The sequence below is a fragment of the Staurois parvus genome, unplaced genomic scaffold (assembly GCF_062004578.1).
Source record: "Staurois parvus isolate SC_StPar_1 unplaced genomic scaffold, SC_StPar_1.0 ptg000048l, whole genome shotgun sequence".
Classification (NCBI taxonomy): domain Eukaryota; kingdom Metazoa; phylum Chordata; class Amphibia; order Anura; family Ranidae; genus Staurois; species Staurois parvus.
In genome coordinates, this window is record NW_028317844.1 from 6,263,909 (window position 1) to 6,279,919 (window position 16,011).

The window sequence follows — 16,011 nt, forward strand, 5'->3', positions numbered from 1 at the left end:
GGGAGTTGAGTCTGTACGAAGGTGGGGAGCGACCAAAGAAGGGTGGTCTGTATTAAGAGGAGGCCTGTATTGAGGACGGACTATACTGAAGATATGGGCTGGCAATTTAAACCACGCCCATTTGATATGGCTACACCACAGCTACTAATGAATGCCCCATTCCTAATTAAAATAGTATTTCGCCCACAGAAAAAAAAATGTCCCTAAAATTTTTTTGGAGAATGTTGGCAACTATGAAATACAATTCTGCAGATGGCAATGCAATGCTAAAAGACGTTTTTATTTCTCCCACACTGCTAAAAAAGAAAACAGCCATACCTGCTTTTATTGTCATGGCGCACAAAATGCTCCACTCGAGGTTATGATATTTATTGCATACGTACATTGGTTCAGCTTGGCACAATGGAAGTACAGTATGTATATGTCATATCTGAGAAGCCACTGGAGAAGTTGATAATCACTGTAGCAGTCAGTGCAACAGCAATGATAGCTGTGATCTTCTGGGTCCTGTGTCCCTCTCTGCCATTCATGGAACATCTTGTATTTTTGTTCAGTGATTGGATTGGATGGAAGGGGAGAGGTGATGATGCCATGATCGCCACCTCATCCAATTGCAGCATTCATTAAAGAAAAAAAATTGCGACAGTGCTGAATGAGCTACTCCATGTGGTCAATGAGCAGTGGTTAAGCTGCTCTGCGCAGGACCCAGAAAATCTTGGCTATCATTGTAGTAGTGCTGACTTCCACAGCAGTCTATCAGGTGTGAGATGTACAGGGGTTGGACGAAAATATGAAAACACTACATGATTTGCAGATGTGAAAGCGACATGTTTTGAGTTGAAAGCAGAAGTGATGTAATATTCTTTTGTTTCTGCTGTGTGATGAGACACCTAGCTAACAGGTGGGAAGCCTCACTTTTGTCATTCACTGTGTGTGCTACTAGTAATACGCCAGAGCTTAATGACTTCCAAAGATGGCAAATTGTTGGTGCCCACTTAGCTGGTGCCTCTGTGACTGAAGTTACCAATTTATTTTTGGTGTCGTGAGGTACAGTATCAATGGTTATGATGGCATATACAGTTTCCACAAAAACATCATCTGATAAGCATAAGCACAGTTGACATGGTCAACTGACTGAAAGAGACAAAAGGACATTGTGCAGGATTGTGACCCGGAATACGAAAACAACTGCTGCAAAAGTGACTGCAGAGCTCAATCTCAGTCTTCCAAAGCCCATGTCTAAATAAACTGTGCAGAGAGAACTCCATAAGCAAAGCATTCATGGGCAAGCTGCAGTTGTTAAACCACTAGTGACCAATATTAGTGCTCAGAAAAGGAGAGAATGGTGCAAAACCCATAAATCATGGACTATTGATTAATGGAAGACTGTAGTATGGTCTGATGATTTGAGCTTCACACTTTTCCCATTCGCTGGATGTGTTTACGTTTGGCAAACACCATCCCAAGCTTATGACCAAAACTGTCTTGTGCCCACAGTAAAGCATGGTGGTGGCACAATCATGGTTTGGGCAGCCATATCTTGGTATTCTGATAATGGAAATAATATATGCGAGCGCACCTACAAATGTAATGTAGCAGCTGTACACCAGGTAACCATAAACCCAATAAAACAATAATATAAATCAAATGATGCAACGCTGGACAAGAGGTACTATAGGTATATGAATAAATGAATATAAACAAGCAGTTCATATGGTGATATCAAGGTGACTTCAGGTGCTCTCATCTATTCCTATCCTCCAGGTGACAAGATGCTGTGCGATATAGTGCAGAAGAAATGCACACTCACCAGAACGCACAGTTAAATGAGCGTTTGTATATATATATATACTGATCCCTTGAGGTCATCAGCTGGTCAAGGTAGGGTCTGGAATCCAATGGTCTCCCTCCAGTACTACTGGGTGTTATTGTTAGGACATCAGGATGATCCCTCGGATATTAGCCTGTGGATTCCTCCTCAAATGGTAAGAACGCTCCTTCACCAGCAGTGAAACGGATGGCTGTGAATTGATACTCCCCAAGGGAGTCAAAGCAGAGACATCTCCATAGTGTAGTAAATTGGTATTTTATTAGAATAAAATGAGGATAAAGATCGATTTGTAAATCAGTAAAATGCAAGAGAAATCATGGACTGACCGTCCAATGTTAAAGATGGCCGCCGGAGCTCCACGATGCTCCGGCGGCGTGACGTCACGGCGTTCCTGGCTCCTCCAAAGGAGGACGTCACGCCGCCGGAGCATCGTGGAGCTCCGGCGGCCATCTTTAACATTGGACGGTCAGTCCATGATTTCTCTTGCATTTTACTAATTTACAAATCGATCTTTATCCTCGTTTTATTCTAATAAAATACCAATTTACTACACTATGGAGATGTCTCTGCTTTGACTCCCTTGGGGAGTATCAATTCACAGCCATCCGTTTCACTGCTGGTGAAGGAGCGTTCTTACCATTTGAGGAGGAATCCACAGGCTAATATCCGAGGGATCATCCTGATGTCCTAACAATAACACCCAGTAGTACTGGAGGGAGACCATTGGATTCCAGACCCTACCTTGACCAGCTGATGACCTCAAGGGATCAGTATATATATATACAAACGCTCATTTAACTGTGCGTTCTGGTGAGTGTGCATTTCTTCTGCACTATATCGCACAGCATCTTGTCACCTGGAGGATAGGAATAGATGAGAGCACCTGAAGTCACCTTGATATCACCATATGAACTGCTTGTTTATATTCATTTATTCATATACCTATAGTACCTCATATCTTGGTATTCTGCAGACCCCATCATCACCTTTTAAGGTATAGTCATTGCCAGCAACTATGTACAAATTTTAACCGAACATATGCACCCAATGATGAAGACATTATGGGTTGATTTACTAAAACTGGAGAGTGCAAAATCTGGTGCAACTGTGCTTAGTAGCCAATCATCTTCTAACCTCAGCTTGTTCAATCAAGCTTTGACAAAAGCCCTGGAAGTTGATTGGCTTCTGTGCAGAGCTGTACCAGATTTTTCACTCTCCAATTTTAGTAAATCAGCCCCACTGCTTCTCAAAGACAGCACCATTTACCAACATGATAATGCTCCGATTCACACAGCTGGTGTTATCAAATCATGGTTTAACAAGCATGCAGACAAAGTCTCGCACCTTCCCTGGGTGCTGCAGTTGGCCAAACTCAATATCATAGAGCCACTCTGGTCAATTTTGGAGAACAAGGTTTGCGCTTGTTTCCCGCTTTTGGCATCTCTGCAAGAACTGGAACTATTTTTGCATGGAAAGTAGATTGCATTATCAACCAACCAAGACTTACATTTGTCAATTCCCAGGAGAATTCAGGCTGTCTTGGATGTCAAAGGTGGTTCAACACCATATTAGGTAAGGATTTTGTTCTTTTACCTGGTGTTTTCATAATTTTGTCCAACCCCTATACATACTTACATTGTGCCAAGCAGAACAAGTATTTAGGCATGCAATAAAGATCATACTTGGAGTTCTGCTTTAAACAGCTATATACCAACTTCACCCTGATACATGCATAGCACCATGTTTGACATCTGTCCATACTCTACTTTTTCAGCAATCAGCACTGGAAGCTGCTGGCAATTTATGAGAAACCCCATACAGCTCACAGTGTTACTCAGCCCCCTCCATCAACACCCCATGCTACCTAAGTCTTGTAATTGCACAGTCTGTTTGAACGTGCTTCCTCTGTGCCTTGATGCTGTCGAAGATGTAGACAGTTAGGGATTATTCGCACATAGTGCAATGACCTGTGTTTTTCAGCACTGGACAAATGCCAGTTACCTCTAGGGCACATATTCACACATCAAGGCAGCTAGGCGGTTGGTGCAATGAGCAGCAGTAAAATGCAGACATACTATTTTACAGCAGTGCGCCAGAAGGCATCACATGTCACTAACTGACAGCGCAGCACACCACACTGCTGTGCAGAGACATGAATTAAGTGCCACTTTGGGACTTGTCAACGTTTTAAAAAAAGTGATTAGTGTGATTGGCTGAAATGCAACCCCTGAGCGGACAGCAGCCTACATTCCTGAGCATTTTACCATGCGGTGTGGTGTAAACATAGCCTTACATGGTGTTGTTTGTAAATGGCCACCAAGTTCCCATGCTGATTGTTTGACAATCAAGGTCCAGACAGCTGTCAATTACGGAGCTATGCACCTATGAAAGTACATGTGTTTTATAGCTGTTTGATGTTCATAGATTCATTCTAGGGTAACCTTCCACTTTAAAGATGAATTCCAGGTATGGATAGTTTATACATAGTTACACTGGTTCAACTTAGTTACATTGGTTCAACTTGTATTTACCATGTATCTACATACTGTAGTTACATTGGTTCAGCTTGTAAATATGTATCTACCATGTATCTACATACTGTAGTTACATTGGTTCCACTTGTAAATATGTATTTACCATGTATCTACATACTGAAGTTACATTGGTTCAACTTGTAAATATGTATCTACATACTGTAGTTACATTGGTTCAGCTTGTAAATATGTACCTACCATGTATCTACATACTGTAGTTACATTGGTTCAACTTGTAAATATGTAACTACCATGTATCTACATACTGAAGTTACATTGGTTCAACTTGTAAATATGTATCTACATACTGTAGTTACATTGGTTTAACCTATAAATATGTATCTTCCATGTATCTACATACTGTAGTTACGTTGGATCAGCTTGTAAATATGTATCTACCATGTTTCTACATACTATAGTTACATTGGTTCAACTTGTAAATATGTATCGATCATGTATCTACATACTGTAGTTACATTGTTTCAACCTGTAAATATGTATCTACTATCTACACACTGTAGTTACATGGGTTCAGCTTGTAAATATGTATCTACCATGTATCTACATACTGTAGTTACATGGGTTCAGCTTTTAAATATGTATCTACCATGTATCTACATACTGTAGTTACATGGGTTCAGCTTGTAAATATGTATCTACATACTGCAGTTACATGGGTTCAGCTTGTAAATATGTACCTACCATGTATCTACATACTGCAGTTACATTGGTTTACCCTGTAAATATGTACCTACCATGTATCTACATACTGCAGTTACAATTGGTTTACCCTGTAAATATGTATCTACCATGTATCTACATACTGTGGTTACATTGGTTCAGCTTGTAAATATGCACCTACCATGTATCTACATACTGTAGTTACATTGTTTCAACCTGTAAATATGTATCTACCATCTACATACTGTAGTTACATGGGTTCAGCTTGTAAATATGTATCTACCATGTATCTGCATACTGTGGTTACATGGGTTCAGCTTGTAAATATGCACCTACCATGTATCTACATACTGTGGTTACATTGGTTCAGCTTGTAAATATGTATCTACCATGTATCTACATACTGTGGTTACATTGGTTCATGTTCTGAGTGACTGACCTGATGCATTGTAAACATAGGAGGTCGGTCGATCAGCAAGGGCACCATTTGGAGAATGCTTTGCATCTTCAGAATTTAAAGCTTTCTCTGATTGGACAAAGCAGAGAGCATAATATCACTGCCCTGTCTCTCGACCTCGGCCAATCAGAGGATGCTTTGCATTCATTCAGAGCTGCCAATCTCCTGTGTTCACAATGAATCAGGCTAGCTGCTCAGCACGGGACGTGGAAGCAAGTGGAGATCACTGGAGTAGTAGTTTCTACTACACTACAGTGATTTCCATCTTTCAGGGCATCGGCCAGGTATGCTGACCTAGTTACCTACATTGGTTCAATGTATAAAATACCCATATTTGGAATACGTCTTTAAACTTTACTGAACACATTTTGCTTTTACAAGTTTACTGCCTTCCTATGTTACTTCTCTCCTTATTTATACTTCTTTTCCTAAAGCGGAACTATACTCACCTAGAATGCAGCAATGTGCCATCCCCGGAATTCCCCCTGACATTTTGGGCAGCAGGCGTCTGGGTCTCAATTGCTGGCCGCTGTCATTGGCAGCGGCAGAGATGGCATCAGTCCCATACATGCATGGGAGTTTCATCAGATTAGATATTGCCGAATTTGTGCAGAGAGCTGCGCATACGCAGCTTACCGTACATGGGAGGACAGGAAGGTAAGTAGCTTAAAGTGTTACTAAACCCAGAATTGTAAAATCAGTCTGTATATGCAGTAAAGCATGTTTGTTATATTCATTGTGGAACCTAAGAGGTTAATCCTCTGCATTGTGTAAAAAGGCTGTTCGATCCTGTCTTCTCTGATCATCCCCTTCTACTGTCCCCAATCCAACTGGTGATAGAACAGGGCTCTAGGAGTCACCCTGCACATGCTCAGTATAGTGTATTGCTATCTTTTTTTTTGGGAGGGTGCACGTGATTACCACAGGGCCAATCAGCACTGTCAGAGGTCATGCAGCCTCATGAGGACAGTCAGAAGAGAATGAAAACTCCTCCTACAAGCTTTAACCAGTGCTCTGCTGGACACTGATAGAAGTCAGAATACTGCTCTAACTGCTGATGAGAAAAGGTATTTAGCAGTTTATATTTACCAGGGGTGGACTGACCATTTGGAAACTCGGGCACTACCCGAGGGCCCAGAGTCAGTAGGGTGCCCTATGAGATGCCCCTGGTACCTTTTTCATAGGCTTTTTTTGAGATTGGGCAAGGACACAGGGGCCCCATGATTCCCTATTGCCTGGGGGCCCCATGAGTTGTTAGTCTGCCCCTGATATTTACTAAAATAATTACATGTCCCTGTTCTGTGTACTGTGGGAGACCAGATATAGTGAATGCAGGGTCCTGAGTTTAGTATATGTCATATATATCCCGCCTGTCTGCCCATTTATTTTCCTATGCTAAAGCTCCACTTTAAATGACTTTATGCTCTTTGCCATTATTCCCGTGTCGTAGTTACAACGCTACACTACATTCCTCACTCTATCCACTGTACACGCCTGCCCAATACCACGTGGCGCATGCGCCTTGTGCTACAGGGAAGTGCAGTGAGATCCCGAGCGTGTCGGCAAAGTTTCGTCATCTCGCGGCACTTCATGTTACAGGGGGCGCATGCGCGGTGACCACGGTGAGTTATAGAGCGATGCCGGTATTTAGTGTAGATGATGGCGAGTGTACAGGAGTTGTTGGATGTTCTCCGGGGCTTTGTCATTGTGTATGGCTTCTGTTTGGTTGAGTGGCAGAGATGTGAAGTGAATGAAGTCCTCAGTTTACTCTCTGCGAAGTTTGTGCTCCAGGGAGCAGTGAGAGGTCATTGTGTCACGTGTGTACACCTGGTTCTGTGTGAGACTCCACCACTGCTGATGTCCTGTACACAGTGATCTTGTACAGATCTATATGGCAGTGATATATAGACTGGGGAAACTAGAGAGTGCAGCTCTGCAGGGAAACCAATCATCTTTCAGGTTTTATTGCCAAAGCTTAACTGAACAAGCTGAAGTTACAAGCTGATTGGCTACCATGCATAGGTGCACCAGATTCTGTGAGTTCAGCAGTCTTAGTAAATCCCCCAACTATGTCCTGGGTGTAGACCGTGGGCAGCAAGTCTAGGGGCCATTAAAAGCGCACTGCACCGTGGATGGGTTTTTGGTGCGCTCCCATTGAATTTCAATGGAAGGTTCGCTTTTGAAAAGAAAAATATTCTGGCCATTGAAAATAACGCTCAAGCACTAAACATGCCTAGCATGAACATGTGTTTAGACACATCTACTTGTATCAAGCGCCCAACGATGGTTGCTCCTGGACATGCTAGTCGTGGGGGTTTTTTTTTCTGCCTCTAAACACCTATATGTACATGGACTCTAGGCTAACAGGCAGAGGCAAGAAAAAAAAATTCCAGATGCTCCCAACAGCAGCATTAAAAATGCCCCTTGTGTTTGAGGCCTAAATATTACCTATGTATGTGTTTTTAGATGTGTTCAGAGGATCTAATCTACCCCTAGACACAGAGCGTTCCACTCTCTAAACTTAACCATACACATTACAATCTGATTGTACAATCTTCTTTAGATCTATCAACAGGTGTGTAGTGGAAGGGCCTACCTGGTTGATTAGATTTTGATTGGATAATTTAGGTAGGTCCTACTATTACATGGTTTTGGTAAATTTTAAAGAAATTGTACAACCAGGCTAAAACGTGTATGCTCACCATACATACTAAATAGTTTTGGCAGATGTAAAGTTGACTGTACAGAGATTGTATGGTCAGATTGCAACGTATATGGTGAGCCAAAGGGTGACCATACCATATTACAATCTGGTTGTGCAAGCTCTTTAAAATTTACTGAAACTATATCTAGTCACACAGGCCCTTATACTACATAAATGTGCACAAAGTCCGCACTACAATTGTGGCAACCTAATCTTCGTGGAACCCAAATGGACAGATCTTGCACCTTGAACTACCAAAATGGCCACTGTAGATTTCCATCAACTTGAACCACCAATGTGTGCACCGAAGCCTTCCTGCACTCTTCAGTTTGGGGGAAACCAATACAAACACAACAATGAGGTCCACCAGCTTAGTGCGTTACTGTACAGCTCTTTCATAAATTAAAAACGTAGAATCCATGGTACTCACAAAAGGAGAAATAACCAACGCATTTACAATAACCAAGACACCACCAGACGCATATCCATCAATTGGGTGCAGCTAGCACATTTCGAGGACCATGCCTTCTTCCTCAGAGCTCTTCCCTTAAATTGAAGAGGGTAGCAAGGCCTTACTGCATACATTGGTGGTTCACGTTTGTGGAAATCCACAGTGGCCCGTTTTGGTTATTCAAGGTAGAAGATCTGTCTATTTGGGCTCCATGAAGATTAGACTATCATGAAGGTTGCCACGCCTGTAGAGTGGACGTTGTGCACATTTATGTAGTTATAAAGTGGGGAAAACAATTATTTGATCTGAAGATTTTGTAAGTTTGCCAACTTACAAAGAAATGAAGGGTCTATAATTTTTATCATAGGTGTATTTTAAATGATAGAGACAGAATATCAACCAAAAATAAAAAAAAAACATGATACGAATGTTATACATTGAATTGCAGTTCAGTGAGTAAAATAAGTATTTGATCCCCAAGAAAAACATGACTTGGTACTTGGTGGAGAAACCCTTGTTGGCAATCATAGAGGTAAGACGTTTCTTGTAGTTGGTTACCAGGTTTGCATACATCTCATGAGGGATTTTGGTCCACTCTTCTTTACAGATCTTCTCTAAATCCTTAAGGTTTCTTGGCTGCCACTTGCCAACTTGAAGTTTCAGCTCCCTCCATAAATGTTCTATAGGATTAAGGTATGGAGACTGGCTAGGCCACTCCATAACCTTAATGTGCTTCTTCTTGAGCCACTCCAGTGTTGCCTTGGCAGTATGTTTTGGGTCATTGTCATGCTGGAAGACTCATCCACGAACCATCTTCAGTTTTCTGGTTCTCATCCAAGATTTTACAATACATGGCCCCATCCGTTAGCCCCTCAATGTGGCAAAGTCAGCCTGTATCTTTAGCAGAGATACAGCCCCAAAGCATAATGTTTCCACCTCTGTGCTTGACTGTAGGGATGGTGTTCTTAGGGTCATAGTCAGCATTTTTTTTTTTATACAAAGCTGCCACTTTAATGATATATTGCTCATGCATGCCATGGGTATATGTGGAATAACACCACAAAACACATTCTTCTACTTCTCCCGAGTATGGGGATACCACATGTGAGAGACTTTTTGGCAGTCTAGCTACATACAAGCCCCCAAAATCCAATGACCACCTCCAGGCTTCCAAAGGGCATATTTCCTCATATCACTTCCCCCACTACCTATCACAGTTTCGGAGGCTCTAATATGCCAGGATAGTACAAACACCCTCCCAAATGACCCCTTTTTGGAAAGTAGACATCTCAAGGAATTTGATAAGAGGAATGGTGAGTATTTTACAGATATTATTTTTGTCACAGGGTTTTGAAAAAGAAAAGAAAAAATAAATTTTTGTTTTCTTTCTTCGTTTTCCAAAAACGTGGCAACAAATGAGATCTGTAAAATACTCACCATGCCTCTTAGCAAATACCTTGGAGTGTCTACTTTCCAAAAAGGGGTCATTTGGGTGGGGGGTGGGGGCTTCTACTATCCTGCCATTTCAGGGTCAACATTAGAAGCTTATGTCACACATGACCCACTCTTGAAGAGCAAGCCTTTTCTGACACTTTTGGTTCACATGAAAAAACTGTTTTGCTAGAAAAGCACTTTGAACCCCCAAACGTTATATATTTTTTTTTAAAGCAGAGGCCCTAGAGAATACAACGGTGGGTGTTGAAATTTTTTACGTCATAAAGGATTTGCGCAGCGATTTTCAAATGGAAATCTCTTGGGAAAAATACACTTTTTAGAATTTGAATGCACAAAAACACAATATATTGCCCAACTGTTTGAAAAATATGTTACACCGAGTAAATAGATACCAAACATGACATGCTTTGAAACTGAGCATGCCGGTGCAATGGCAACAAAGTACATTTTTATTATCGATAGGCGACACTTTAACCACCTCCCGCCCGCCCGCCCGCCATATAGTAATATGACGGATGCAAGGTGGTTCTCTCGTTCTGGGAGGACTTCATATGACGTCCTCCCATTCTAACTGCGCATGCGTGGCTCCCAGAGCACGCGGCGGTGTGCTGTGTGCCTCGGACACAGCGGGTCACCAATCCACGTAAAAAGCCGAAGATGTCAGCTTGGTCATGTGATCAGCTGTGTACAATCACAGCTGATCACATGTAAACAGGGAAATGCCTGTTTTCGGCATTTCTCTCCCCACTAGCTGTCATGCTGACAGCTCATGAGGAGAGGACAGCCGGTAATCGGCATTCCTCCCAGGGGACAACTACACTGATCATCAGGGCACTGATGATCTGTGTAGCCCCAGCGGCGCCACCTGTCAGTGTCCATCAGTGCTCATCCATGCCGCCTGCCAGTGCCCATCAGTGCCACATCATTGCCACATATCAGTGCCCATCTGAGCTGCCTTTCAGTGTCACCCATCAGTGCCAGTCAGTGCTGCCTATCAGTGTGTATCAGTGCCGCCTATAAGTGCCAGTCAGCGCTGCCTATCAGTGCCATATATGAGTGCTGCCTTTCAGTGCCCATCAGTGATGCCTGTCAATGCCCATCAGTGCCACCTACCAGTACCTCCTCATCAGTGCCACCTATCAGTGTCCATCAGTGCAGCCTATCAGTGCCCATCAGTGCAGCCTCATTAGCGCACATCAGTGAAGGAGAAAAATCACTTATTTACAAAATGTTATAACAAAAACTAAGAAAAAACTTTTTTTTAAAAAATTTTCTGTGGTTTTTGGTTTGTTTAAGTATAAATAAAAAACCCAGAGGTGATTAAATACTACCAAAATAAAGCTCTATCTGTCACAAAAAAATGATAAAAATCTCATATGGGTACAGTGTTGTATGACCGCGCAATTGTCATTCAAAGTGCCACAGCACTGAAAGCTGGAAATTTGCCTGGACAGGAAGGGGGTATAAGTGCCCTGTAGGCTAGTGGTTAAAAGCCTTTACAGGTCACCAATTTATATTTACACAGGAGGTCAGGGTTACTGCCCTCGATCTGATGTTCATGTTGATACCTCACATACATGGTGCAACTGCTGTTTACATACCGTCACGGGGTCAAAGCTTTTTTTTTTTTCGTTATTTTGATTTTTTAAATTATTTTTACACTGTTCCTTTCATTTTTTTTTTAATCACTTTTATTGCTATCACAGGGAATGTAAATATCCCCAGTGACTGCAACAGGCATTGATAGGTATTCTTTTTTGAGAAATCTGGGGTCTATTAGACTCTAGATATCTCCTCTGCTATTACTTCATCTGATCTCACCAAGATCGGTGTGATCAGATGCTTTCCCAATTTACAAATGGCGCTGTTTATATCCTGCAAAACTGAAGTGATGAAATGCTCATAGCTTCTGATTTCTTATACTATAGAGATGATGGAGCCTTTCTGGTCTCTGATCAGCTGTATGGTTAGCCAGTGGATCTGCCGGCTGCATTCTCCTATTCCCCTGTGGGACAGGAGAGCCCAAGAAAACTGTGTAACGCAGCAGGAAGGGGGGGGGGGGGAAATGTCCCTTCCCGCTGCTCGGAAAAACAATTCAGCAGCTAATTGGCCACTAGGATTGCTTTTAAATGAAAGCTGACCGGCAGCTGAAAAAAACGATACCGGGATGATGCCTGTAGCTGCAGGCATCATCCCGGTATAACCACTCAAAGTCCAGCAATGTACCAGTACATTGCTGGTCCACGTTGGGCATATATGTAACAGCAGAGAACATGGGCATACGATGAATCGGGTCTGTGGACCAATATGACTGCAATTCATGCTTTTTTGTAATGCTTATGTTGAGGGTTAGGCCTAAAAAAGTTTTAAATTCAGAAACCATGATACGTTTCCATGCAAATTGTCTGCAAGAGCTGAATTTGGGTGGGCGGTGATGCATTGTAGTTCATATAAATTGCCTTGGCCCACAATCAATTGGTACATATCTTCTGTGAAAAACAGCGGAGGGGCTAAACGCTAGAGCTGGCAGAGAACGGGGCCTATCCTGATAACAGTGTGTTTTTGGGGACACTTTACAAAGGAGGCACTAGTATAGTTCTGTTCATGATCATTATATTGATCTATACAAACACTATACTAGTAATGGCGGTGATTAACGACCTATAGCGTTAGTGAGATAGTGTGCGGCAGTCTAACACTAGCTGACCCTGGCTGGGAGGGGCGCTTACTGACTCCGACATTATCTGATGTCGCTAGTGGCAGGAATACAGTGATTAGTGAAAAATTCTATATACTGACACTGTACTAATGGCACTGGCTGGGTGACGAAGTGATCAAAGGGTTAATAGGGGCAATCAAAGGGTTAAATGTACTAATCTAACGTGTGTGTGTAAAATGTAGTGCTTTTACTCTGTGCTGTGTTCTCCTCTCCCTGGACCGACCGGGGGGGAAGCGGGGGGCGCAGGTGCGTTTATACCCTAAAACAGGAAGTGGCGCAAGATTACGTTGCTTTGCCAAGTTCTGCTGCTCACCTGCAAAATGTGGGTAAGCGGTTGGCGAGTAGTTAAAAAAAAACCCTTAAAAAATTTTTCTTTTACATTTCTCAATATGGTATTTTTTGTTTTATTTTTTTAACATATTTTTATTTAGAAAAAGAAATACTTTTATCAGAATAGTACAAAGTTACCGTAGTAACATTGTACTACTGTGGGGGGGGGGGGGGGGTGATCAGGGATTTTTTTTTTTACATTTTGCTTTGCAGGAGAAATAAAAATAATTTCTCCTGCAGGGCAAAGCTTGCTGTCATGAACCTAACTCATTCATGAGCTGTCATGAATGAGTTAGGTTTTTGACAGCCCAAGACAGGGATCTGTGATTGGCTGGAGCTGGTCACATGATACAGGGTGCTGTGATTGGCCCCATGTATCATGTGCCAGCTGTGGGACAATCACAGCTCACTAGAAAGAGAAGCAGAGCTGTTATGAATTAGATTGATTCATAACAGCTTTGCTTGCATTGTGATCATGTGATCGCATAGCGATCACATAATCACTGGGTCCCGTTCACCGGTATCTTCATTCCATTGTATCCCACTTCATTCCACTGTACAGCCAGAGCGAGGTACGGGTACGTCGTTTTGCCTGTAGCTGCCGCCTGGCCGCCGTACATTGTGGGCGGGAATCGGTTAAATTGGCAGGACTAATCTGTGTACCACATGAGCACATAGCAAGTCTATGGGAGCCAGAATTATTGTTGGTTGGAAGGTGATCAAATACTTATTTTACTCACTGAACTGCAATTCAATTTATAACATTTGTATCATGTGTTTTCTCTGGATTTTTGGTTGATATTCTGTCTCCATAATTTAAAATACACCTTTGATAAAAAAATATAGACCCTTCATTTCTTTGTAAGTGAGCAAACGTACAAAATCTGCAGGGGATCAAATAATAATTTTACCCACTGTATGTTATTTCTCCTATTGTGAGTACAATGGATTCTTTTTTAAATTATTAGAGTTTTACACAAGAAATGCACAAGGCTGGTGCACCTCCTTCTTCTGTTTGTGCCTCATGCTAACAGTTGCCTGTAGATCTAAATGAGATTGTACAGTCAGATTGTATGGTGAGCATAAAGTATAGCTAAAAGGGCAAAATGGTATTTTTTTTTTTGGATACAGTGGAGAGGGATTAGGATACCTGTCATGTTTTTATTGCTGCCTGTGCCCCCATTAGGGAGATTCACCCTCTCTATTTTTTCTGTTTACTGTTATCACCGTAAGTGAAAGTAAATGTGATATTTTGGGTTGTCACCAGAACAGGAATAGAGGGGACATCTTCCTATGAAGGTACTAGTTCTGGTGACCCTGCTGACAACAGGTATTTCTTGCACTTTGGAGGGATTTCCTCTCACTTCCTGTTTTGGCTAGGGAACTGGAAGTGAAGGGAAATCTCCCCAATAGGACACAATACAACTGATAGGGGATATAACATTCCTTTAGGCCTGTTTCACATAGGCTTCAACTTGTATAAGAGCAGTGTGAACAGCAAGCTTTGACAAAGCATTTATAGAGCTTTCCGCAAACTTTATTGAAGCTTGTAAAGTACCAGTCAACTCCGGTTTGTAAATACTGAAAACATATCCTAATGGGAGTGCTTATTGCCACTTTAAACAAGCTGCTAGCAGGCTTTCAAAACCTCTACAGCTTCCATGAATGGAAATCTCTCTCTGAATTGAGGACAGGCAAATGATTGATAATTCCGCTCCCTCCATTCATAGATCCTGATTCATTCATAAAAGCTGTAGTACAGCTTCTATGAATAGCAGAGCTGGGTGGCCATAGTCATGCTCTCTTGATGAGACAGCCCTTTAATTGTATATATTCCCACGGCACCGGAAGATTATGTTGCTGGGAGTGAAGAGGAAGCCATGTGTAAGGTCCAGGTTGACTAAATGGTCACGTTCCATCGCTGTCATACATGAAAGTTCTAAGAGCTTCTCTTTGCTCCTGTCATCTAAAGATATGAGATAGTCAAACCTGCCACAAACATTTACACTCATAAACTGAGTTTGGTTTTTCTTTGTGATGAACAGAAATTCTTGACAGTGCAGGTTCATACACTGACAGACCATAAATGCATACAACTGAATTTTCCCCCAAGTAGAAGGGCACCCTAGAAGAAATACTCACAGGTACGCTCTGACCACTACAGGGTAGGTTTTACAAACCCATAAAAATCTGCCTCAACTGATGGCAGATTACACTGAACACACACTGGCGTTGATTTACTAAAACTGGAGAGTGTAAAATCTGGTGCAGTTTTGCATGATATCCAACCAGCTTCTAACTTCAGCTTGTTCAATTAAGCTTTAACAAATAACTTGGAAGCTAATTGGTTTCTGTGGAGTGCTTCACCAGATTTTGCACTCTCCAATTCTAGTAAATCAACCCCACTGTGTACTTATATTGGTGCACTGTTTTTGTAGTTAAATAGGTGAAAGTAGGTCATAGTAAGCCTGTTTCCAGTAGCACCCACACTTCCCAATTTTAGATGACGATTCATTACTTCATTGTATAATCTGGCAATCTAGGTCTGCTGTGAAATAGGCAGAAATATCCTCTGCCTTGGCTTATTGGTTTTACGTAAAGCTAAAGAAGGGCTAAAGATGAGCAGGATGGTATAAAGTGCTCAGAAGAGATATAGAATTTTTACGTAAAGCAGCCTTTCTCAACCTTTATCAAATAACTTTTCATTCTCGGGGAACCCCTGCTAAATCTTAATACATCTAGAACGCATGATACATTAGTGTGATGGTCAGTGGGAAGAATGCTCCTTATACTTGTGGTCATTGGGAAGTATTTCCCCCTTACAGATTGCTAATAAGATCAACGGTATT

The 16,011-nt window shown here is 41.9% G+C and overlaps 1 protein-coding gene across 2 annotated transcripts in view; it reads left to right on the plus strand.

Annotated features, from left to right (window-relative positions):
* Positions 1-7,065: 7,065 nt before the first annotated feature.
* The window catches only part of PDSS2 (decaprenyl diphosphate synthase subunit 2), a 235,444-nt gene continuing 226,498 nt past the window's right edge, over positions 7,066-16,011 (plus strand). For both annotated transcript variants that reach the window (XM_089664931.1, XM_089664937.1), the window contains exon 1: positions 7,066-7,125. The gene's annotated coding sequence lies outside the window, so the exon portion shown is untranslated. The remainder of the gene's footprint in view (positions 7,126-16,011) is intronic.